The following is a 26,319-nucleotide window of genomic DNA, read 5'->3' as shown; positions in this document are numbered from 1 at the left end:
TGCCATTTAAAATAACAAACTTTTGATTGAAGAATAATTAAGTAAAAACTCCAGCTCCTCTCGCGACCTCCTTCTTTGTTGAGGGTTGCAAGAGAATGACATGTGAGGGGAGGAGCTATATAGCAGCTCTGCTTGGGTGATCCTCTTGCAACTTCCTGTTGGGAAGGAGAATATATCCCATAAGTAATGGATGACCCGTGGACTGAACACACTTAACAAGAGAAATACAAGGATATGCAAACAGACAGATAGCCAGCAGAGCGTACATTTTCATTTTTTCCAAATACCCCACTTCCTCACCGAGGATTGAATCAAGTAATCTGACTTCCTTGTATTTACCAAATACTACGCTCTGCTGGCTGTCTGTTAGCCTTGTATTTTTCTGTTTGACCGGATCCTTCTCCCCTGGTCCCTGAGGATATGTGGCAGACATACGACGTTCATTTCACTTGTATGAGCCTAACGGGCGACTCCATTGACCCTGTCACGCTCTGCTAGGCACTCAGGTTGTGTCGCTTTATCTCTTGAGTAGCCATCTGAAGGGGATTCTTTCCACACTTACCTTGCATATAAGGTTTATCAAAACAATACTACTCTACGTGGCGCCTCTCTTCTTCCTCTCTTTTCAGGAATTCACTGTGTTTCATATCGTTTGCTACTACTAACATCTGACACGAGCGCACCTCCCTAGGACCCCGGCGTCCTCTATCATCAACTCCCAATTTCCCCTGTATTTGTTTGTAGAATGTTGTCTGGTATCTCATATTGTACTGTCCTTTTTACCTTTGTTACCCATGGACAGCGCTGCAGAATCTGTTGGCGCTTTATAAATAAAGAATAATAATAATAATAATAATAATAATAAATAATAATGGTCCTCTAAAAGGGACATGAAATCCAAAATTATTCTTTCATGATTCTGATAAACAATAACATTTTACATAACTGTCCAATTTACTTTTATTATCCAATTTGCTTCATTCTCTTGGTATCCTTTGTTGAAGAAACAAAAAACAGAATTTATGTTTACCTGATAAATTACTTTCTCCAACGGTGTGTCCGGTCCACGGCGTCATCCTTACTTGTGGGATATTCTCTTCCCCAACAGGAAATGGCAAAGAGCCCAGCAAAGCTGGTCACATGATCCCTCCTAGGCTCCGCCTACCCCAGTCATTCGACCGACGTTAAGGAGGAATATTTGCATAGGAGAAACCATATGATACCGTGGTGACTGTAGTTAAAGAAAATAAATTATCAGACCTGATTAAAAAACCAGGGCGGGCCGTGGACCGGACACACCGTTGGAGAAAGTAATTTATCAGGTAAACATAAATTCTGTTTTCTCCAACATAGGTGTGTCCGGTCCACGGCGTCATCCTTACTTGTGGGAACCAATACCAAAGCTTTAGGACACGGATGATGGGAGGGAGCAAATCAGGTCACCTAGATGGAAGGCACCACGGCTTGCAAAACCTTTCTCCCAAAAATAGCCTCAGAAGAAGCAAAAGTATCAAACTTGTAAAATTTGGTAAAAGTGTGCAGTGAAGACCAAGTCGCTGCCCTACATATCTGATCAACAGAAGCCTCGTTCTTGAAGGCCCATGTGGAAGCCACAGCCCTAGTGGAATGAGCTGTGATTCTTTCGGGAGGCTGCCGTCCGGCAGTCTCGTAAGCCAATCTGATGATGCTTTTAATCCAAAAAGAGAGAGAGGTAGAAGTTGCTTTTTGAGCTCTCCTTTTACCGGAATAAACAACAAACAAGGAAGATGTTTGTCTAAAATCCTTTGTAGCATCTAAATAGAATTTTAGAGCGCGAACAACATCCAAATTGTGCAACAAACGTTCCTTCTTCGAAACTGGTTTCGGACACAGAGAAGGTACGATAATCTCCTGGTTAATGTTTTTGTTAGAAACAACTTTTGGAAGAAAACCAGGTTTAGTACGTAAAACCACCTTATCTGCATGGAACACCAGATAAGGAGGAGAACACTGCAGAGCAGATAATTCTGAAACTCTTCTAGCAGAAGAAATTGCAACCAAAAACAAAACTTTCCAAGATAATAACTTAATATCAACGGAATGTAAGGGTTCAAACGGAACCCCCTGAAGAACTGAAAGAACTAAGTTGAGACTCCAAGGAGGAGTCAAAGGTTTGTAAACAGGCTTGATTCTAACCAGAGCCTGAACAAAGGCTTGAACATCTGGCACAGCTGCCAGCTTTTTGTGAAGTAACACAGACAAGGCAGAAATCTGTCCCTTCAGGGAACTTGCAGATAATCCTTTTTCCAATCCTTCTTGAAGGAAGGATAGAATCTTAGGAATCTTAACCTTGTCCCAAGGGAATCCTTTAGATTCACACCAACAGATATATTTTTTCCAAATTTTGTGGTAAATCTTTCTAGTTACAGGCTTTCTGGCCTGAACAAGAGTATCGATAACAGAATCTGAGAACCCTCGCTTCGATAAGATCAAGCGTTCAATCTCCAGGCAGTCAGCTGGAGTGAGACCAGATTCGGATGTTCGAACGGACCTTGAACAAGAAGGTCTCGTCTCAAAGGTAGCTTCCATGGTGGAGCCGATGACATATTCACCAGATCTGCATACCAAGTCCTGCGTGGCCACGCAGGAGCTATCAAGATCACCGACGCCCTTTCCTGATTGATCCTGGCTACCAGCCTGGGGATGAGAGGAAACGGCGGGAATACATAAGCTAGTTTGAAGGTCCAAGGTGCTACTAGTGCATCCACTAGAGCCGCCTTGGTATCCCTGGATCTGGACCCGTAGCAAGGAACTTTGAAGTTCTGACGAGAGGCCATCAGATCCATGTCTGGAATGCCCCACAGTTGAGTGACTTGGGCAAAGATTTCCGGATGGAGTTCCCACTCCCCCGGATGCAATGTCTGACGACTCAGAAAATCCGCTTCCCAATTTTCCACTCCTGGGATGTGGATAGCAGACAGGTGGCAGGAGTGAGACTCCGCCCATAGAATGATTTTGGTCACTTCTTCCATCGCCAGGGAACTCCTTGTTCCCCCCTGATGGTTGATGTACGCAACAGTTGTCATGTTGTCTGATTGAAACCGTATGAACTTGGCCCTCGCTAGCTGAGGCCAAGCCTTGAGAGCATTGAATATCGCTCTCAGTTCCAGAATATTTATCGGTAGAAGAGATTCTTCCCGAGACCAAAGACCCTGAGCTTTCAGGGATCCCCAGACCGCGCCCCAGCCCATCAGACTGGCGTCGGTCGTGACAATGACCCACTCTGGTCTGCGGAAGGTCATCCCTTGTGACAGGTTGTCCAGGGACAGCCACCAACGGAGTGAGTCTCTGGTCCTCTGATTTACTTGTCTCCGAGGATACAAGTTTGTATAGTCCCCATTCCACTGACTGAGCATGCACAGTTGTAATGGTCTTAGATGAATGCGCGCAAAAGGAACTATGTCCATTGCCGCTACCATCAAACCTATCACTTCCATGCACTGCGCTATGGAAGGAAGAGGAACGGAATGAAGTATCCGACAAGAGTCTAGAAGTTTTGTTTTTCTGGCCTCTGTCAGAAAAATCCTCATTTCTAAAGAGTCTATTATTGTTCCCAAGAAGGGAACCCTTGTTGACGGAGATAGAGAACTCTTTTCCACGTTCACTTTCCATCCGTGAGATCTGAGAAAGGCCAGGACGATGTCCGTGTGAGCCTTTGCTTGAGGAAGGGACGACGCTTGAATCAGAATGTCGTCCAAGTAAGGTACTACAGCAATGCCCCTTGGTCTTAGCACAGCTAGAAGGGACCCTAGTACCTTTGTGAAAATCCTTGGAGCAGTGGCTAATCCGAAAGGAAGCGCCACGAACTGGTAATGCTTGTCCAGGAATGCGAACCTTAGGAACCGATGATGTTCCTTGTGGATAGGAATATGTAGATACGCATCCTTTAAATCCACCGTGGTCATGAATTGACCTTCCTGGATGGAAGGAAGAATTGTTCGAATGGTTTCCATTTTGAACGATGGAACCTTGAGAAACTTGTTTAAGATCTTGAGATCTAAGATTGGTCTGAACGTTCCCTCTTTTTTGGGAACTATGAACAGATTGGAGTAGAACCCCATCCCTTGTTCTCCTAATGGAACAGGATGAATCACTCCCATTTTTAACAGGTCTTCTACACAACGTAAGAATGCCTGTCTTTTTATGTGGTCTGAAGACAACTGAGACCTGTGGAACCTCCCCCTTGGGGGAAGCCCCTTGAATTCCAGAAGATAACCTTGGGAGACTATTTCTAGCGCCCAAGGATCCAGAACATCTCTTGCCCAAGCCTGAGCGAAGAGAGAGAGTCTGCCCCCCACCAGATCCGGTCCCGGATCGGGGGCCAACATTTCATGCTGTCTTGGTAGCAGTGGCAGGTTTTTTGGCCTGCTTTCCCTTGTTCCAGCCTTGCATTGGTCTCCAAGCTGGCTTGGCTTGAGAAGTATTACCCTCTTGCTTAGAGGACGTAGCACTTTGGGCTGGTCCGTTTCTACGAAAGGGACGAAAATTAGGTTTATTTTTGGCCTTGAAAGGCCGATCCTGAGGAAGGGCGTGGCCCTTACCCCCAGTGATATCAGAGATAATCTCTTTCAAGTCAGGGCCAAACAGCGTTTTCCCCTTGAAAGGAATGTTAAGTAGCTTGTTCTTGGAAGACGCATCAGCTGACCAAGATTTCAACCAAAGCGCTCTGCGCGCCACAATAGCAAACCCAGAATTCTTAGCCGCTAACCTAGCCAATTGCAAAGTGGCGTCTAGGGTGAAAGAATTAGCCAATTTGAGAGCATTGATTCTGTCCATAATCTCCTCATAAGGAGGAGAATCACTATCGACCGCCTTTACCAGCTCATCGAACCAGAAACACGCGGCTGTAGCGACAGGGACAATGCATGAAATTGGTTGTAGAAGGTAACCCTGCTGAACAAACATCTTTTTAAGTAAACCTTCTAATTTTTTATCCATAGGATCTTTGAAAGCACAACTATCTTCTATGGGTATAGTGGTGCGTTTGTTTAAAGTGGAAACCGCTCCCTCGACCTTGGGGACTGTCTGCCATAAGTCCTTTCTGGGGTCGACCATAGGAAACAATTTTTTAAATATGGGGGGAGGGACGAAAGGAATACCGGGCCTTTCCCATTCTTTATTTACTATGTCCGCCACCCGCTTGGGTATAGGAAAAGCTTCTGGGAGCCCCGGGACCTCTAGGAACTTGTCCATTTTACATAGTTTCTCTGGGATGACCAACTTGTCACAATCATCCAGAGTGGATAATACCTCCTTAAGCAGAATGCGGAGATGTTCCAACTTAAAATTAAACGTAATCACATCAGGTTCAGCTTGTTGAGAAATGTTCCCTGAATCAGTAATTTCTCCCTCAGACAAAACCTCCCTGGCCCCATCAGACTGGTTTAGGGGCCCTTCAGAACCATTATTATCAGCGTCGTCATGCTCTTCAGTATCTAAAACAGAGCAGTCGCGCTTACGCTGATAAGTGTGCATTTTGGCTAAAATGTTTTTGACAGAATTATCCATTACAGCCGTTAATTGTTGCATAGTAAGGAGTATTGGCGCGCTAGATGTACTAGGGGCCTCCTGAGTGGGCAAGACTCGTGTAGACGAAGGAGGGAATGATGCAGTACCATGCTTACTCCCCTCACTTGAGGAATCATCTTGGGCATCATTGTCATTGTCACATAAATCACATTTAATTAAATGAGAAGGAACTCTGGCTTCCCCACATTCAGAACACAGTCTATCTGGTAGTTCAGACATGTTAAACAGGCATAAACTTGATAACAAAGTACAAAAAACGTTTTAAAATAAAACCGTTACTGTCACTTTAAATTTTAAACTGAACACACTTTAATACTGCAATTGCGAAAAAATATGAAGGAATTGTTCAAAATTCACCAAAATTTCACCACAGTGTCTTAAAGCCTTAAAAGTATTGCACACCAAATTTGGAAGCTTTAACCCTTAAAATAACGGAACCGGAGCCGTTTTTAACTTTAACCCCTTTACAGTCCCTGGTATCTGCTTTGCTGAGACCCAACCAAGCCCAAAGGGGAATACGATACCAAATGACGCCTTCAGAAAGTCTTTTCTATGTACCAGAGCTCCTCACACATGCGACTGCATGTCATGCCTCTCAAAAACAAGTGCGCAACACCGGCGCGAAAATGAGGCTCTGCCTATGATTTGGGAAAGCCCCTAAAGAATAAGGTGTCTAAAACAGTGCCTGCCGATATAATCTTATCAAAATACCCAGATTAAATGATTCCTCAAGGCTAAATATGTGTTAATAATGAATCGATTTAGCCCAGAAAAAGTCTACAGTCTTAATAAGCCCTTGTGAAGCCCTTATTTACTATCTTAATAAACATGGCTTACCGGATCCCATAGGGAAAATGACAGCTTCCAGCATTACATCATCTTGTTAGAATGTGTCATACCTCAAGCAGCAAGAGACTGCTCACTGTTCCCCCAACTGAAGTTAATTCCTCTCAACAGTCCTGTGTGGAACAGCCATGGATTTTAGTAACGGTTGCTAAAATCATTTTCCTCATACAAACAGAAATCTTCATCTCTTTTCTGTTTCTGAGTAAATAGTACATACCAGCACTATTTTAAAATAACAAACTCTTGATTGAATAATAAAAACTACAGTTAAACACTAAAAAACTCTAAGCCATCTCCGTGGAGATGTTGCCTGTACAACGGCAAAGAGAATGACTGGGGTAGGCGGAGCCTAGGAGGGATCATGTGACCAGCTTTGCTGGGCTCTTTGCCATTTCCTGTTGGGGAAGAGAATATCCCACAAGTAAGGATGACGCCGTGGACCGGACACACCTATGTTGGAGAAATGCAGATGTGTAAGCCAATAACGAAACTTCTATGCAGCCACCAATCGGCAGCCCCTGAGCCTACCTAGGTATTATTTTCAACAAAAGCATACCAAGAGAAAGAAACAAAATTAGATAATATAAGTAAATTGAAAAGTTTTTAAAAATTGCTTTATCTGAATTATGAAAGAAAAAAAATTGGGTTTCACGGTTCTTTAAGAAAACTATAGAGTACTGTAATGTAATGTACCCCCTTCATGGAGAGATAAAATAATTGGCTAAGAACAGAACACAGCTAGCACAGACCCCAAGGAGCTTTCTTTCACCAGGTCACAACTGAACTGAAAAAGAAAGAACCTTGGAGGATGATTAATAAAATTGTATCTGTATCCTAGCGAAAACAGCATCTTTATACAAGAATGTGAAGATTTCAAGGAAAGACACAGCATACTTTTTAAAGAAGCATCAAAATGCAAAGTGTGTTTTAAAAAAAAAAAAAAAATTACCTTTTCCTTCCAACACGAAGATCAGCACCAAAGTGTTTACTTAGCCTCTGTGTCAAGCCAATATAGATTTATGTGCTGGCTCCCAATTGTTTTAAGCCCAAATGTATATGAGATAGATGTATGTATTGTATTGATAGATATTATTATATATTTTATTAGCATTTTTTTTCTTACCCAAACACACAGCAAGTGGTACAAAACACACAAATTACATACTCATTATTAATTGAAAACCAGTTCTTTCAAGTAACAATTATAATATAGAAAATTAATGCACAAGATAGAAAATAGGAATGATCATGCTTACAAGAAAAGTTCTGGAAAGGCACACTTCCAAATGCTATTCTGGGAATCCCTGTTTCCTGCTGCGATGTTGCCAAGGAACTGGAGACCGCAGCGAAAAGCTGAAAGCGTAACAAAACAATTCATTTAAACTGCTCTGAGACAGAAAGAGTTATAGCATCAGTGACAATGCCATACCAGAAAACGTTCATTATACTGAACAAATACATGAAGTACTGAAGCAAGTCTCACTAAAATGTACAAACATCTTTTAAAAATTCAAATAGCCCATTTTTCTTTTAATAATATGGTAATAAACCACAAGTCCTAAGCCACTGTACGACTTAACACACAATATGTCCTTTGATAAACAGGACAAGTCTTTACTGAAAAAAATCTATTCTGATAATTAAACTTTCATAGTTCAGATAAAGCATCCAATTTTAACCCCTTAAAGACCAGCGACGTACCGTGTACATCGCTGGTCTTTCTATGGGAGTGTGAATTTTAATAGCGCAGTCTCACTGCCATCAGTGAGATTGCGCTATTCTAACAAGCCTGTAGGAGGAAGGGCAGGTCTAAAAAGTGCCGTCTTGCCGATCGCGGCAAGACCCGCACTATACAAAGCAGGCAAACCCTTTACGACCGGCAACCTACAGGATACACTGCGGTCATTAAGGGGTTAAGTGACTTTTCAATTGACTTATTGTCTTGGTATCCTTTGTAGAAAAGTATACCTAGCTAGGTTTAGGAACAGCAATGCACTACTGAGAACAAGATGGTTATTGGCAAATACACACACATGCATCTTGTCATTGGCTCACCAAATGAGTTCAGCTATCTCCCAGTAATGTATTGCTGCTGTGGAACGGACTTTAAAAGATCATTAAAACACCTTATGCTTTTATGTTAAATTTGAGATTGTCTCAAGTTTCCTAGGAGTCTAGAAAGCAAAATGTGTAACGTGCAACTGTTGCAAAACAATAGCTGGCTTAGGCAATTTGCAGCATTTTGAAAACCTAACTTATAGATTTTGCTTTTTGGCATCTTTAGCGAGCATAGGACAGAGCACATTTGTTTGCACCGAAGCAAGTTATAAATGAGCAAGAGCAACAGTGCAATAATAAAAAAACGAATGCATTAGAGAACTCTAGTTTTGCACTTTATCATTTTTATATCACTTTTATAGCACAAGAATGAGTATACTGAATTTAACCATAATTTAACCAAATGCTACACTAAGGGGTTGATTTATCAATTGTCGAGGGAACATGATTCTCTGTAGCGAATCCTGTTCGCTCGACATCGCTAAATGCAGACAGCATATGCGATTGCACAAGTATTTTTGGTGAAATGCTTGTGCAATACCGCACCCTACTCACTGGCGGACAATCGGCCACTATCAGGGGCTGTCAATCACCCAGATCGGATCGGGATGATTTCAATCCGACACCTAAAAGGTGGAGGACAGGTTAACGAGTAGCGGTCATAAGCTGCTCCTTAACTTTCATTCCAGGCGAGCCTGAAACAATGGGCCCACGAAGCAGCTGCTTGATGAATGAGTCCTAAGAGATGATTTTACCAAATAAATTTACAAAAATTCTATAGCATCTGCTACTGGATTATAAAATAAAAATATACAAGTAGAGAAGCAAGAGGAAAAACTCAAGAGCACCTTGGCAACATTATTGCAGTCACAAAACTGTGGATGGATAGATGATTAGATAGATAGTGTAATATATATAAATAACAACAACAAGTATTTATATAGTGCCTTTCGCCCAGTGGGACTCAAAGCGCTTTTTTTCAGCGCTCGCTCCTCGGTATTAACCAAATCGGCAGCTGAATAGTAATAATTGTTATTATTACCCAATTTAATGGTACTCATTTTATCGACCTTGGAAGGATGAAGGGCTGAGTCGGCCCTGCCGGGATTTGAACCTTGGATCTTGACCTTGGATCGAACAGGCTTTTTTTTGTAGTCAGGGCATTTTACCAACTGAGCTACCTCGCCGGCCTATAATAATATATGTTAATGGCCTACTCAATATTAAACAAAACAAAAAAAGTGCTAATTTATAATTCATCAGATAAATTTATTGCTGATCCTGGACCAGTAACAGTTTTAAGTTTTAAGAGTGTTTAAAGCAGGTAATGCTGATACTTGTACCACAAGCATTGGAGCCCACAGAGGATATGTACTTAAATCATTTTGTGGTAGTTGGTACAGACTTATTCAAATAAAAAAAAGAAAAAAGAAAAACAAACAGAGTGTGTGGTCGTAAAGACTAATTTTATCCAACCGGTGAACCACTTTAGAAATTACATGTGTGATGTGTCAAGATGTCCCTACTGGTAGGCCCTACTAAAAGGAAACATTAATACATGGAGGTTAATTCTATTAAAAACACATTATGCACTGTAATAGAATTGTGGTAAGCACAGGACGTAGCATTCAAAGTCTGATGGAAAAAAACTAGAAATAGACTTTGTAAGATTTGGCACCATTTTAAAAACATTTAAAATGTACTTAATATGTGACAAGATATTTAGCACAAATAGTGTTGCTGTATTTGTTCTTCAAATAAGGGACAAGACAATGATTGGTTATATTATGCCAAGATTAAGTTTTTAATTTAAATTAACTGTTTAATAATTTGTAGGGATTATTTTCACTTACATATTTTTGAAAAGGAAACCATCAGAGTGTGGAGTAGATGTGACTCTTTAAACACCTCAGGATGGAGGCAACCGTTTAAAGGGATAGTAATGTCCAAATTAAACTTTCAGAATTCAGATAGAGCATGTAATTTTAAACAATTCTTTCTAATTTACTTTTTTTTTTCTAATTTACTTTAATCATCAATTTTGCTTTGTTCTCTTGATATTCTTATCTGAAAGCTAAACGTAGGTAGACTCGTATGCTAATTTCAAAGCCGTTTTATCTAAATCCATTTGACAGTTTTTCACAGCTAGAGGGCTTTAGTTCATGTGTTTCATATAAATGACATTGTGCTCATGCACTTGGAGTTATTTCAGTCAGCACTAATTGTCTGAAATGAAAGTCTGTTAAAAGATCTGAGATAAGGAGGCAGTCTGCAGAGGCTTAGATACAAAGCTAATTACAGAGGTAGAAAGTATATTTCTATAACAGTGTTGGTTATGATAAACTGAGGAAAGGTAAATAAAGGGATTATCTATCTTCTTAAACAATAACATTTTTGGAGTTTACTATCCCTTTAAGTTTGGAAAGTAAACAGATGTGGAGACAGGAAGTCACACTCGCCACTGCAATCATGTGACTCCAAACAGCGCTGATTGGCTCCTGTGGGATTGCCTGTGTTGCTAGGCACATCCCCCAGTCGGATTCACCAGAATTTCTAGAAGGAAGGGAGCAGGACACAGCAAAAGTTAAGACTATCCATGCTGTTCGAAAGGTATTAAAGCACAGCACTTTTAGGATGGCATGGAACGTGCTAATGGCATCTAGGGGTTAAAAACAATCCACATCCAGATGTTCATAGGGTTGCTGCTGTGTCTGATGAGAAATCTAAATTTCTGTCTCACCTGTCTCGCAATGTTAATGCCTGGTGAAATGTTCTAAAAATGTACAGATGATTGCTGAGGTTGTTTCCAAAGAAAAATATTGGCCCCGGTATCCAAGAACATTTCAAACGCATTGCTAATGAAAGTAAACGATTTAATTTTGTCATGTTAAATATTCTATATGCAATTACATTTATTTCTTATAAAAATGTACGAAATGCTCACCTAACGTGCGTGTATTGTTTAGACCATCCATGGTACCTATTGTCATTGTAATAAAACTTACACCCATGGAACACCTTTACCTTCCATATGTATGACCATTGTTAATAAGAATAAAATAAATAAAAAAATCTATTTGATATGAAGCATTAGGGGTATACTGTGCATGTGAACATAATGTGTTATTTATATGCATTGTACAGTAAAAAAGTGTAATATGCATTATAACTAAGATCAAATTCACACTGTACCAAATGTGGTCTTGCAAGTAAACTAGTTCTGTAGAGTGAAATCACTATTTAGTGTGATTGCAGAAGCTCAATAGCTTCAATGTTATAAATCTTGTCATTTTTATAAAAAAAAAAACTGATTTACTAAGTGCAAATTTTGTAATATGCACTATTGAAATTGCCACAGATCAATCCACAGTACCAACTTTTATGGACATATTCAGAAAAAATTCCTGGCGACTTAAAGGGACAGTCTACACCAGATTTTTTATTGTTTAAAAAAAGATAGATAATCCCTTTATTACCTATTCCCCAGTTTTGCATAACCAACACAGTTATATAAATATACTTTTTACCACTGTGATTACCTTGTATCTAAGCCTCTGCAAACTGTCCCCCTTATTTCAGTTCTTTTGACAGACTTGCATTTTAGCCAATCAGTGCTGACTCCTAGGTAACTCCAGTGGTGAGAAAATGTCAAAATGCATTCAGATAAGAGGTGGCCTTCAAGATCTAAGAAATTAGCATATTAGCCTACCTATTTTTAGCTTTCAGCTAAGAATACCTAGAGAACAAAGCAAAATGGATGATAAAAGTAAATTGGAAAGCTGTTAAAAGTTGCATGCCCTATCTGAATCATGAAAGTTTATTTTGGACTAGACTGCCTGTTTAAACTAAAATGCCCAGAACATAATACCAGTGGCATCAGGAAAATGTTGCTTGTTGAGAGCCACACGTCATTGTAGCTAATCAGCATCAAAAGAATCCACAGGGAACATTGTGTTCCACCCACAACCACGTCTCCATTTTTTTTTTCTTACCTTTGGTCTTTTTTCAAATATAGAACTAACAATATTTTTATGGAAACAAAAAGGTTCAGTGCTTGGTACTGCTTTGCAGAACACTAAACCACCTTTCTCATTTCTGGGGAAATATTTCCGGGGAACATTGACCAGGAACATAACCAACTGCATTTTTAGGGATTCAATAAAGTGGAAATAAAGTAATGAATATCAACTTGAGATGGCTAGACTGCACACGTAGAGTCAACGCATCTGTTGTCCACCCATATTGATTTCATACTTAAAAACAGCTCTGACACACCCATTAAAAACCATTAACAATCCTGAATGGTTGGAAACATTTCCTTCTTTATTTCCAGTTCCCCAACATCTGACCATATATTTATTTTCCAGCCAGTGACTTGGTCTGGTAACTAGAGTTAAAAAAAAAAAATGAAATAAAACAAATTTGAAAATTTGTGTTCTGGAGATTTCCCATAGAAAGTTTTCTCTTTTGTCAACCTCTGTTGTGTAAAGTTAAATGTACTAGAGTCAAATGCTGAAAAAGAGCTGCCTTTTTCCTGGCATATAATAAAAAAAAAAAAACTTAAAGGGACAGTATACATCAATTTTCATATAACTGCAAGTAATAGACGCTACTATAAAGAAGAATATGCACAGATACCGTTTAAAAAAAATCAAGCATAAAACCTTTTAAAAACGTATTAAAAGCTCCCAGTTTAGCACTGTTGAGGAGTTTAGGCTGGGACAGCCAGTGAAAGGGGCTAGGAAACACAGAGCAGACTTACCAACCTTCCCTGCATATGAAAAGACAGATTATACAAACAGGAGTCAAAGGAATCTGTAGACATCAGTATAAAACAAATTATGCTCACCTGATAATTTTATTTCCATTGAGGGGAGGAGAGTCCACGGCCTCATTCATTATTTGTGGGAATAAAGAACCTGGTCACCAGGAGGAGGCAAAGACACTCCAGTCAAAGGCTTAAATACCTCCCCAACGTCCCTCATACCCCAGTCATTATGCCGAGGGAGAACAAGGAACAGTAGGAGATATATCAGGGTATAAATGGTGCCAGAAGAATAAAACTAAATTTAGGTCCGCCCCTCGATGGAAATAAAATTATCAGGTAAGCATAATTTATGTTTTCCATCTAAAGGGGAGGAGAGTCCTTTGCCTCATTCATTACTTGTGGGAACAAATACCGAAGCTCTAGAGGACACTGAATGGAAAACAAGAGGGCAAAAGAATGTGGACCCTAATCTGAGGGCACCTCTCTCCCGAAAACTGCTTCCGCCAAAGCAAAAACGTCAAATTTGTAAAAATGTTGTAAAAGTATGTAAGGAAGACCAGGTAGATGTCTTACAAATCTGCTCCATAGAGGCCTCATTCTTGAAGGCCCAAGAAGAAGCCACAGCTCTAGTCGAATGAGCCGTGATCCTCTGAGGAGGCTTATGTCCCGCTGTCTCATAGGCTAAGCGAATAATGCTCCTCAACCAAAAGGACAAAGAAGTTGAAGAAGCTTTCTGCCCCTTGTGCTTCCCTGCATACACCACAAAGAGGGAGCTAGTTTATCTAAAATCCTTTGTAGCCTGAAGAAAAAACTTCAAGGCTCGAACCACATCCAAATTATGAAGTATCCTCTCCTTGGAAGAGGGGTTAGGACACAAAGAAGGAACAACTATTTCCTGAATGATATTACGGTTAGACACAACCTTGAGAAGAAATCCCAAACCAGTGCGGAGGCTCAAATTGCAAGGCCGCCAACTCAGAGACTCTGCGCACAGAAGCAATGGCCAACAGAAAGAGAACCTTCCAGGAAAAAATCTCAATATCAATAGACTGCATAGTTTCAAACGGAACCCTCTGCAACACCTTCAGAACCAGATTCAAGCTCCAGGGAGGAGCAGACTGTCTAAAAACAGGCATGATTCTAGACAGAGTCTGAACAAAAGACTGAATATCAGGAAGCTCAGCGAGCCTCTAGTGCAAAAAAAAAAGATAATGTCGAAATTTGTCCCTTTAAGGAACTTGCGGCAAACCCCCATCTCCAACCCATCCTGGAGAAAGGACAGAATCCTGGATACCATAATCTTGTGCCAAGGATATCCATGCTTCTCACACCAGGACAATAAATACTCCACACCTTGTGATAGATTCGACGGGCTTCCTGGCCTGAACGAGAGTATCCATCACTCGCTCAGAAAACCCTCTCTTGGCCAAGACTAAGCATTCAATCTCCATGCAGTCAACCTCAGAGAATCTAGATTTGATGTTGAAAAGGACTCTATACCAACAGATCCTTGCAACAGGGTAACCTCCATTGGAGACATCCCCACCAGATCCGCAAACCACATCCTCTGCAGCCATGACGGAGCAATCAGAATAGCCGAAGCTTGCGCCTGCTTGATGCTGCCCACTACACAAGGTAGAAGTGGCAACGGTGGAAAAATGTACACTGGGTTGAACCGCCAGGGCACCGTCAAAGCATCTATCGGCTCCGCCTGTGGATCTCTGAACTGCAACCCGTAACTGGGTAGCTTGCAATTGAGTCTGGACGCCATGAGGTCTATCTCCGGCATCCCCCATATGAGACAAATCTCTGCAAACACCTCGGGATGGGGAGACCATTCCCCTGGATGGAAGGTTTGCCTGCTGAGGAAATCTGCTTTCCAGTTGTCCACACCCGAAATGTGGATTGCTGAGAGCGAGCAGTTGTGGGACTCCCGGAAGGATCCACCAAGAGAGGGAGTCCCTCAACCGATCGTCCAAAGAAATGTGTTGGGATAGGTCTGTATGATCGCCGTTCCACTGTCTCAACATGCACAACTGAAGTGGTCTGAGGTAGAATCTGGCCAATAGAATGACATTGATGCTGGACACCATGAGTCCGATCACCTCCATACTCTGAGCCACCGAGGGGTTGAAGGAGGACTGAAGGGCAAAACAGGTGGACGCAATCTTCCTGCGTCGCTGATCTGTGAGAAATATCCTCATGGAACTAGGGACAAAATTGATCTGAATGTTTCCATTTTGAACGATGGAACAGAACAAAATGTGTTTAAAAGGCGTCTCTCTTTTCTGGTCTGGAAGACAGGTTTGACAGGAGGAATCTGCCCCTGGGCGGATAAGATCTGAACCCTATCCTGTATCCCTGGGCATTAACCTCCAGAACCTAAGGGTCCTGAACATCCTGCAATCAGGATTCTGAGAGGAGAGATAATCTGCCCCCTACTAGGTCCGGAGACCAGTCGCAGGACGCCCCTTCATGCCGACTTTGTTTCTGCAGGCTTCTTGTTCTGCTTGGACTCATTCCAAGACTAAGCTGGTTTCCAAGTGCCCTTGGACTGATCTACTTTCGCGGAGGGCTGTTGGCGTTGAGCCTTGTCTGCACGAAAGGGATGAAAAGTAGATCCCTTAGGCTTAAACTTCTTATCCAGCGTTAGGAAAGCGCACTTGCCTCCCGTAACCGTGGATATGATCGAGTCCAATCCTGGACCGAACAGGATCTTTCCCTCAAATGGAAGGGATAGCAGTCTAGACTTAGAAGTCATGTCCGCTGACCACGACTTTAGCCACAGAGCCCTGTGGGCTAATACGGAAAAACCTGACACCTTAGCATTCAGGCGAATAATTTGCATATTGGCATTACAAATAAAAGAATTAGCGACCCTCAAGGCCTTAATTCTCTCCTGTATCTCGTCGAGGGGAGTCTCCCTCTCGACCATGTCAGACAGAGCTTTGCACCAATATGTCACAGCTCCGGCAACAGCAGCTACTGCCGCTGCCGGCTGGAAAAAAAAAAGAACCCGTATGTTGAAACATTTTTCTTAACATGTTCTCTAACTTTTTATCCATGGGCTCTTTAAACGATGAACTATCCTCAAGAGGAATCGTCGTCTGCTTCGCAGGGGTAGAGATAGCACAATCCACCTTAGGGACAGTCACCCATAGCTCGAGCTGAGAGTCCGGGATGGGGAACAGCTTCTTAAAGGAAGAAGGGGAAAAGGAAGAACCTAATCTCTCCCATCCATTCTTAATGTTAGCTATCTTAACCGGAAACCAGGAAGGTCTGAGGCACCACCCTGTCATCATATACTTTATAAAGCTTAGGAATCGAAGGTTCCTCTGGTAGTTTTGGTTCCGGAACTTTGAGGGTAGCAAGCACTTGCTTCAGCAAAAATCACAAATCTTCCATCCTAAACCTAAAGTCAGGCTCCTCTGCAGTCGGGGACTTAGATGACATCGACTCCGACCCAGAAGGGGCATCCTCCGAAGAGTCGGAGTCACCCTCGTCAGTGGATAATCTTTCTGAAAAATCCATTGGCGTAGATGATCCCTGGGTCGGATCGCCATATTTTACCTTACGCTTGCACTTAGCAGAACGTCGTAAGGCACTAATCACCTTAGAGACTGTCGTTTGCAGTTGATCCGCAAAATCTGGCGGCCAACGGATCTCTCCAGTAGGAGAAGTAGTCATGTCCTGGGGCGCTGCATGTGTACTCGGAGATTAAAGTAGGGAACGCACCTCACGGGACGGGGAACCCTCAGAGGTGGACGGCTCAGTAGTACTAGACATTCTTTTCTTTCTAGAAGTCGTGACTTTATCAAGGCATGTGGAACCGGAACCTCACACAATTACATGTCAGAGTCCTCCATAGCTTACGGCTTTATTACGAACTAGTGATAAATATAAATTATGGCACCTTTATAACCTCCAATGGCTGGGGCACTCACCACCTCCTATGACCCGGACCACAGAAACCGTTACGTCTCCTGCACCACCGGTCAAGCAGGAAGTCGAGTAGGCCACACCAAATCAGAAGGAATGCCTCGCAGGACCGCACCAGATAGAAAACGCGCCAAATCTGCCGCGCAAATACTCCCGGAAATTAAACAAAAGTCCACCCATTGCCAAAGCCTTATCTCACACATATTGCAGAAATTACACAATAAACAATATTATGTATAAAACCCCCTGTTCAATAATCCCCTAGCAGGGATATTAACCCTTCATTCTATAAAGATAAAAGGTATCACACTGTGACCCCCGTCTTCTGCGTTATCATTATGTGTATAAAAAATGAAACGATCGTTCCATAATCTATGCCGTGGAACAGGAGCACAGCCTCTCAAGTCTGACAGTGTAGTAGCATCGCTCCTGACATGGACTTGAGTGTAGAAAGCAGGCAGCGAAACTCGTCAACACTGATTGCTTATTGAGCTGTTTAAATGAGTCTGGATGGTTTCACAGAAAGACTCTCCCTGCATCTCCAGACTCTAACTTTCATCCAAGCTCTCACTGAGAGGCTGACAGGACTACTTAAAACTCCAGTCCCATTCCGAAGAGTATTAGCCTCCATAAGAGACTACTCTGAATCTTCCGACACTTCTCTACCAACCTCCTGTGACGAAATGCAAAGAATGACTGGGGGGATGAGGGGGGAGGTATTTAAGCCTTTGGCTGGGGTGTCTTTGCCTCCTCCTGGTGGCCAGGTTCTTTATTCCCACAAGTAATGAATGAGGCTGTGGACTCTCCTCCCCTTTAGATGGAAATCTAAAACTTTGGGGGGCTTGGTAAGGAGTCTGAAAATCAGCACAAGGTTATTAAAAGATTATCTAATCCTCTGTACAAAAAATCTCACAGATGGGCTATATAACATCATCTACAAAAACAATTTATGTAAGAACTTACCTGATAAATTAATTTAATTCATGGTGGCGAGAGTTCACGAGCTGTTACATATGGGATATACATTCCTACCAGGAGGCGGCAAATTTTCCCAAACCTCAAAAGCCTTTAAATACCTCTCACACATACCTAAGTTTTACGAATAGCCAAGTGGTGAGGTGTTTAAGTAAAAAAAGCCAAAAATGAGCAGCAGGAAAAAAAAGGAGCTATAAACAATATAGATTAACCACAAATGGGTGGGGACTTGTGGACTTGAAATAAATTAAATTGTCAGGTAAGTTCTTACATAAATTATTTTCTTTCATATAGGTGGCAACAGTCCATGTTTAACAAGAAAGGGTGGGATAAAATTAAAACAGCTTTTTTTGCTGAGAAATTAAATCCAAAAACACAAATGTCTTTTGACAAAAAAACTCAAATAGACACAATTATCAAATTGAGACAACTGCCTGAAGGACCGTTCTACCAAAAGCTGCTTTTGACTAGGCAAAAACATCAAAATAGTAAAATTTAGTAAAGGTATGCTAAGAAAACCAAGTGGCCGCTTTGCAAATTTGATCAACTGAAGCCTCATTCTTGAAAGCCCATGTGGCAATTGATCTAGTAAAATGAGCTGTAGTTCTCTGAGGCGGAGGCTGACCCGCCTCCAAATGAGCTTTATGAATCAAAAGTCTGAACCAAGAGGCTAAATAAATAGCAGAGGCCTTCTGGTCTCACTTCGAACCAGAAAAAGAGACTATAAGTCTGTCTGAAATCCTTAAAAAAATTGAAATAATTGAATTATTATGTTAAGGCTACTAACATCATCCAAAGACTGCAAAGCTTTTTCAGTATCATTTTTAGGATTAGGACACAAGGAGGGAACAATAATTTCCCTATTGATTTTGTGTGAGTTAACTTTAGATACAAATTGAAAAGTAGTTTGCAAAACAGCTAAGGAGACTTACAAGAGAGCAGATAATTCGGAAATTATTCTAGCAAATGAGATAGCCAGAAGAAACACTTTCCAAGAAAGTAGTTTAAAGGTCCAATGTATGCATAGGCCCAAAAGGAGGAGTCTGCAAGAGCTTTAATAGTAGGTTAAGGCTCCAAGGAGGAGAAATAGGCCTAATAAAAAGTTTAATCTAGATTAAAGCCTGAACAAAGCAATGAATATCAGGAAGATTTGCAATTTTCCTTTGAAAAATTACAGAAATGGCAAAGATTTGTCCTTTCAAAGTACTGGCAGATAAACCCTTATCTAAACCATCTTGAAGAAATTAAAGAATCCTAGGAATTCTAAAAGTATGCCAGGAATAATCATGGGAAGAACACCATGAAATATAAGTTCTCCAAACTTTGTGATAGATCTTTCTAGAAACAGGCTGATAACTAAGTGTTCAATTTCCATTTCATTAAGTTTAGAGACTTTATAAAAAACAAATTATGCTTACCTGATAATTTCATGTCCATCGTTACGAGGAGAGGCCACGGCTTCATTCATTACTTGTGGGAAATACAGAACCTGGCCACCAGGAGGAGGCAAAGACACCCCAGCCAAAGGCTTAAAATACCTCCCCCACTCCCCTTATTCCCTAGTCATTCTGCTGAGGGAACAAAAAAACAGTTGGAGAGTATAAATGGTCCCAGAAGAAAAACAAAGGAATTTAGATCCGCCCAACGGAGAACCGGGCGGGAGCCATAGACTCTCCTCGTAACGATGGAAATTAAATTATCAGGTAAGCATAATTTATGTTTTCTATCTAATAAGAGGAGAGTCCATGGCTTCATTCATTACTTGTGGGAAATACCCAAGCTCTAGAGGACACTGAATAAAAACAGGAGATTAAAAAGAGGCGGACCCTATTCTTAGGGCACCACAGCCTGCAAAACTTTTCTCCCAAAAGCTGCTTCAGCCGAAGCAAAAACTTCAAATGTGTAAAATTTTGAAAAAGTATATAAGGAGGACCAGGTAGCTGCCTTACAAATCTGCTCCATAGAGGCCTCACTCTTGAAGGCCCAAGAAGAAGCCACAGCTCTAGAAGAATGAGCCGTAATCCTCTGAGGAGGCTTATGTCCGGCTGTCTCATAAGCCAAGCGAATCATGCTCCTCAGCCAAAAGGATAGGGAAGTGGAAGAAGCCTTGTGCCCCTTGCGCTTTCCCGTATAAACAAACAAAGCGGAAGTTTGTCTGAAATCCTTCGCAGCCTGAAGATAGAGTTTCAAAGCTCGAACCACATCCAAATTATGAAGTAACCGTTCCTTCGAAGAAGAAAAAAATTATGCTTACCTGATAAATTTCTTTCTTTTGCGATGTACCGAGACCACGGTTTCATACTTACTTGTGGGATATTATCCTTCCCAACAGGCAGTGGCAAAAAGAACACCCACAGCAGAGCTTTCTATATAGCTCCCCCCTTAACTCCACCCCCCAGTCTTTCGACCGAAGGCCAAGGAAGAAAAAGGAGAAACTATAAAGGTGCAGAGGTGACTGAAGTTTTCAATAAAAAATACTATCTGTCTTGGGACTTCTGGTGGGTGGAGCTAGCGGCTGGCAGCAGGAGTAAAGAGCTCCGTGAATCTGCTTCATATATATGGTATTAATTGCTGCCAGCCGACTTATCCCACAACATTGCCTTGCTGGGTCGCCCTCTGAGGTACCCCATTTGGCCGGAGAACTATCGTGAAGGGCAGAAAAACCGCCCTTGCCTCGGAAGGCTTAGAAAACTGTGACATGTGGCGCGAACAGCAGCACTATTCGGCGCCATCTTGAAGGAGCCCTCCCCACCACCTCAGTGATTGTTTTAGCCCAGTCGGGGGCCCACAAGTAGACCGGCCTTCAGTGCTATTACCGGGAGGTCCGGGTGAGAGGTGAAGGCGTCGCAGTATATTAGACAGGCGGTTAATACCGCTGCACCCCAGGCTGTGACATTCCGGTGCCCAGGTAACGGGTACTCTGGGGGAAACCCCACATACACTCATGAGAGGTTGCTGGACAGACATAGAAGTGGTGTAACCACACATACAAGCACACTTCAGCCCACTAACATTACATCAAGGCATAACCTCATTTCCCTTTTGGGAGCTAAACTGTTTGCTGCTATACTCTCCCCAAGACGAAATCAGCCATCAGTACCTTCCTGTGTCCCTGTGGTTGCATGTACACAAATAGTGCTCAAGATCTGATCAGTGTGATAACCTCTGTTTCAACCATATATTGATCTATAAGAACATTTCTAACCTCACAGCTGGTATAGCTTAATTTTTCAGGATTATATTTGTGATCCATCAGTTTTGTGTGGGAGGCCTGCTGGACAGGAGAGAGAAGCACTTCTATCTGCATAGCTGGTACAGCTAAAAAAAATTTTTACCTCACATCTGCAGCCTGGGATGTGGCATCTGCAACTTTTTTATTTGTTCTTTCTTCTCCATTTCCCCTCCACATAACTCACTAGATTGTAGCATTATACAGTACAACATCGCCACCTAGTGGTTTCTTCACAGTGTTACAACATTTTCAGACTTTTCTGCATTTTGTTCTATGAAAGTAGACAAGTATTTTCACAGGCTGCCCTCGCCTTCAAGTAGCACCATGAGTCACCGATCAAAAAAATCAGGAAAAAAAAGACTAAAGCCTTTGACAGAAACGCAGGCCAACCCACCATTTGCAGATGCTGAAGGCGGCACTCCAGGAGATCATTCTTCGCTCTTGCAGGAGCTCAAAGCTTTCTTCTTACCAAAAATGGATAGCTTGCAGGCTGGTGTTGATACCTTAACCAGCGAAGTGCGGCTTTTCTCTACCCGTATGTCAGCCGCGGAACAAAGAATTTCGGGGGTTGAAGACAGACAGCAAGAATCGGAAGTTTCCTTAAAACGAATACTGAAACAAAATTAGCAACTAATGGATAAAGTGGAGGATCTGGAAAATCACAGCAGGCGAAACTATCTCCGAATCATAGGCATCCCTGAATCCATTAAAGATAAAGATCTGCTAGAATTCGCCGCTTTGACCCTTCCAAAAATTCTGGGCCTACCTCAGGACTGTTTGCCTCTGGACATAGAAAGATTGCATCGCATAGGCCCCAACAGGTATTTGGATAACTCCAGGGAGAGGCCACGACAAGTAATTTTTAAATGCTTAAATTTCCAGGACAAGCTGGCGATCCCAAGAGCCTACAGGGCGGCCAAGGAAGTTATTTTTGAAGACCACCGTATCTTACTATTTCAGAGGTTACCAGGAAACGCAAGGACTTTGCTTCTATTTGCTCCACTCTGCATGAACAGGGGCGTAAATTTGCGCTTATGTTCCCAGCTACCCTGAAGATCCAGAGCCTTTCAGGCCCCAAAACCTTCCATACGCCTGCGGCAGCACAGGCATACCTAGCATCAGAGCGGAAACAGGACAATGGATGATGAGACTCTATTAAGTATCAATGCTCACAGTTTATTTATTTACACATCATGTTTCTTACATTGTGTACCTTGCTCTTGCGGAGTCTGTGGTTCTGGTAATATTTTCCAGTTCTGACTGTGGCTGGATGCACGGCTCCGCAAATGACAACTTGTTCTTTCTGCTGTTGCACTGTTTGCACAGGTTTATGTTCTTTTGTGCGTAGAATTAATACGGTTGGGAGACACTATTCAGTGTACTTACATCTTTGGTTTCAATGTGTTTTATTAAGACAGTTCTCAGTTATTGTTGGTTTTTCCTGTGTCCCCCAATGTACCTAGCCTCTGACTTGTCCCTCAAACTCTCGTGAGGGCCTTATGTCCGCCACATGCACTCTGATATGTGCAGCTATTGGTGTTGCAGTAATGTTTTGGCCCCAGGGTATCGACACCAAGTATAAACAACATTATTACTCGCCTCCACCCCTACCTGACTACCTAGGGCCCATTCCCTGGCCCCTGACATATGCAGAAGCCCTTGGTACATTTTCTCTCCCTAAAACTATATTGAACATTCTAAAGTTTTGTATGGCCCTATTGCTCCTTACCCACCCTCCCATAGGCAGACTTCTAGATCTAGGATGTCACGCTCCCTGTTATTGCAATGTGATTTTATTATTCTTTCAGTTTCATCATAGACAGATTGCTTTTATGACAGTAATTGTTAGCACAGGTGCATCCATGGTAGTGTACCTCTTTCTCATATGTATCATTAATGCTGCTGTATGTTCTTACTTCTTTTGTAGTGACTGCTGGAATGAGACCTGGAGGCCTCTGGTTCCCCCTCCTTCATCACGCCACCTACTCTTAAGGATCCATTTATGCCCTCCTGTAACTGTAAGTCAACTGTTTCTATCTACACCTCAGACATCACATGGGACACTTGGTAGGGTACTGCTTACTGGGTCGCTCACTTTCTATCTCTGCACTCTGTAGACATGACTCTTCCCCTTAAAATAATAGCGTGGAATGTGGGGGGCATTACGTCCCCGGCAAAGAGAAGCAGAATTCTTCACCACCTAAATTCACTAAGGGCTGACATTGCTATGCTCCAAGAGACAAAATTGACGGTTGAGGAACACGAGAAGCTAAAAATCCATTGGGTAGGACAGGTCCTAAGCTCCCCTACGGAGGGTAGGAAGAGAGGAGTTGCCATCCTAGTGCGAAAGGGTTTAGCGGCCTCCTTGACGGAAGTGGACATAGATAAAAAAGGACGAAACATAGTCGCATCGCTCCAGATCAACACTTAGACGTATACTCTCTGTAATGTTTATGGCCCCAATGTCCATGACCCACACTTTTGGGACGAATCTGTTGGCAATATTGGCCACACATAGTGCCCCTTTAATAATGGGAGGTGATTTTAACTTGGCTCAGGCTCTCCCCCTGGATAGGTTTAAAGATCCTTCAACCTATAGAACTTTAAAAAAAAGCATGTGATTCGATACAAACGTGAAGTGTCCCTAATTGGATCCTTCAAGGAAACTCTGAACTTGCTAGATGTATGGAGAGCAAGAAACCCAGATGGGAGGGATTTCACTTGCCTCTCAAAAACGCACCATACCATGTCTCGTATTGATTACTTTCTAACTTCCTCAAGCATAACGCCACAAATCTTCTCCACTAATATTGGTCAGGTCACTATATCAGATCATGCCCCAATCACCTTGATACTGCAGCCCCAACCCCCCAAGCCTCTCAACAGAAGTTGGAGATTCCCTCTCCACCTGTATAATAATATTGAGTTCCGCCGACACTTGAAAGCTTCCTGGACGCATTATGCATCTGACAATGCTTGTCATTTAGGAACTCCAGATTTGTTTTGGCATGCCTCAAAAGCAGTGATGAGAGGCCATATAACCTCTTTTGCAACACACCATAACAAGCAACTTAAGAGGGTGGACGAGGCTCTTCTTTCCCAGCTCACCGCAGCTTACAATAATTATTTATCTACCCCCACGCCAGCATCTAGGAAATCTTACTATGAACTTAAACAGACACGAGACACTTTCTTAGCTCAGCAAGACAACAAAGTCAATATTCACCGGCAAGGTCGCTATTACCGTCATGGTAATAAGGCCGGTAAATTACTGGCCAAGCTAGTACATTCTTATAAACCCAAGTCCCAAATTCTAGCTATTAAATCTAAGGGTTCCCTAACTGCCAATGCCAAGGAAATCATGTTTGAATTCGTAGACTACTACGCTTCCCTGTACTCTAAACAGCCTATTCACATGGAAGCAAAGCGTGCCTTCTGGGACACAGTACAACTTCCCACCCTTACAGAGGAGCAGTCCTCCTCGTTGAATTCCCCCATCAGTCCACAGGAGGTTCTTAGGGCTATACGGCAGAGTCAATTGGGCAAAGCAGCTGGCCCAGATGGGCTACCTGTGGAATATTTTAAGTTATTACAAGAGGAATTGGCACCAGTCCTCTCCTCCCTGTATTCTGCCTACTTAGCGAGCACTGAACAATTAAATGATAGATTCTCTGAGGCCAACATCAGTCTATTACTGAAACCTGATAGGGATCCCACTCAGACTTCTTCATACCGCCCGATCTCCCTATTAAATGGGGATTATAAACTTCTAACAAAAATCCTAGCAGATAGGTTGGCGAAGGTCCTACCACATATAGTTCACACAGATCAAACGGGATTTGTGAAAGGCAGGTCTTCAGTGATAAATATTAGAAAGACACTTGGCGTTGTATCCCATTATTGGTACAACGCACACGCACAGTCTCCATCCCAGCTACCAGATGCATGCCTTCTGGCGCTGGATGCCGAAAAGGCATTTGACCGGATTGAGTGGGATCACTTAGACATGTCGCTGTCGCGCTTTGGTATACTGGGTGAATTTCCTGACTTTTTACAAAGATTATACTCAGCCCCTAAGGCTTCCCTCATAATTAACGGGGGGCTTTCCCCTTCCTTCACGCTACAACGGGGTACGAGACAGGGATGTCCCCTCTCCCCCCTTCTCTTCGATTTAGCTATCAAACCCCTGGCGTCCTACATCAGGCAACATTGTGCCGGTCTGGACTTGTGTGGTCAAAAGCAACATTTGTCACTTTACGCCGACGATTTGCTGCTCTTTGTAGGTGACCCTTGTACTAATTTGCGGCCTCTTTTAGATGTAATCAGTGATTTTGGCAAGTTCTCAGGGTACAAGATCAACATTGATAAATCAGAGGCCACCTGGTTACAAAATTCCCGCAACATGACTCTAGCAGACTTTGGTCTTAAAACCACTCAAGGTAGTTTCAAATATTTAGGCATATGGATACATGTTAACCCTCACATGTTATATTCTCTCAATCTTGGCGGGCTTATTGGTGACATTAAGCAGATGCTGCTGGGCTGGGCGAGGCTTCCCCTGTCTCTTTTGGGTAGGGTACACCTTTTTAAAATGGTTGCCTTGCCTAAACTTCTTTATCCGTTACAGATGTTGCCCCTTCCTCTTACACAGAGGGATGCGGCATCCTTACAATCCGCCATTGGAAACTTTGTTTGGCAGGGCAAAAAACATAGAATAGGCAAGACTCCCTTGTCAATGACGGTGGGGGGGGGTGGGCTCCGTCTTCCCAATATAATGTGGTATAACTGGGCGGCCCTTTCTAGATTCATACTAGATTGGCTGGTGGAGAAGAACTGCTATACTGTCCCTGACCTAGAATCCAACATCATTAAACCACTGCATTTAGCCTTCCTGCCCCATGCAAACCTGAAATCCTTATCCCCGTTTATTCAA

At 42.4% G+C, this 26,319-nt stretch overlaps 1 protein-coding gene across 1 annotated transcript in view; it reads right to left on the bottom strand.

The window, feature by feature from the left end:
* Positions 1-26,319, bottom strand: part of ATXN10 (ataxin 10) — a gene marked incomplete in the record, with an annotated part of 986,216 nt that overhangs the window by 769,430 nt on the left and 190,467 nt on the right.

The sequence above is a fragment of the Bombina bombina genome, chromosome 6 (genome assembly GCF_027579735.1).
Source record: "Bombina bombina isolate aBomBom1 chromosome 6, aBomBom1.pri, whole genome shotgun sequence".
NCBI classification, from domain to species: Eukaryota; Metazoa; Chordata; class Amphibia; order Anura; family Bombinatoridae; genus Bombina; species Bombina bombina.
The sequence above is the reverse complement of the archived record's forward strand: the minus strand, read 5'-3'. Positions and strand labels throughout refer to the sequence as shown.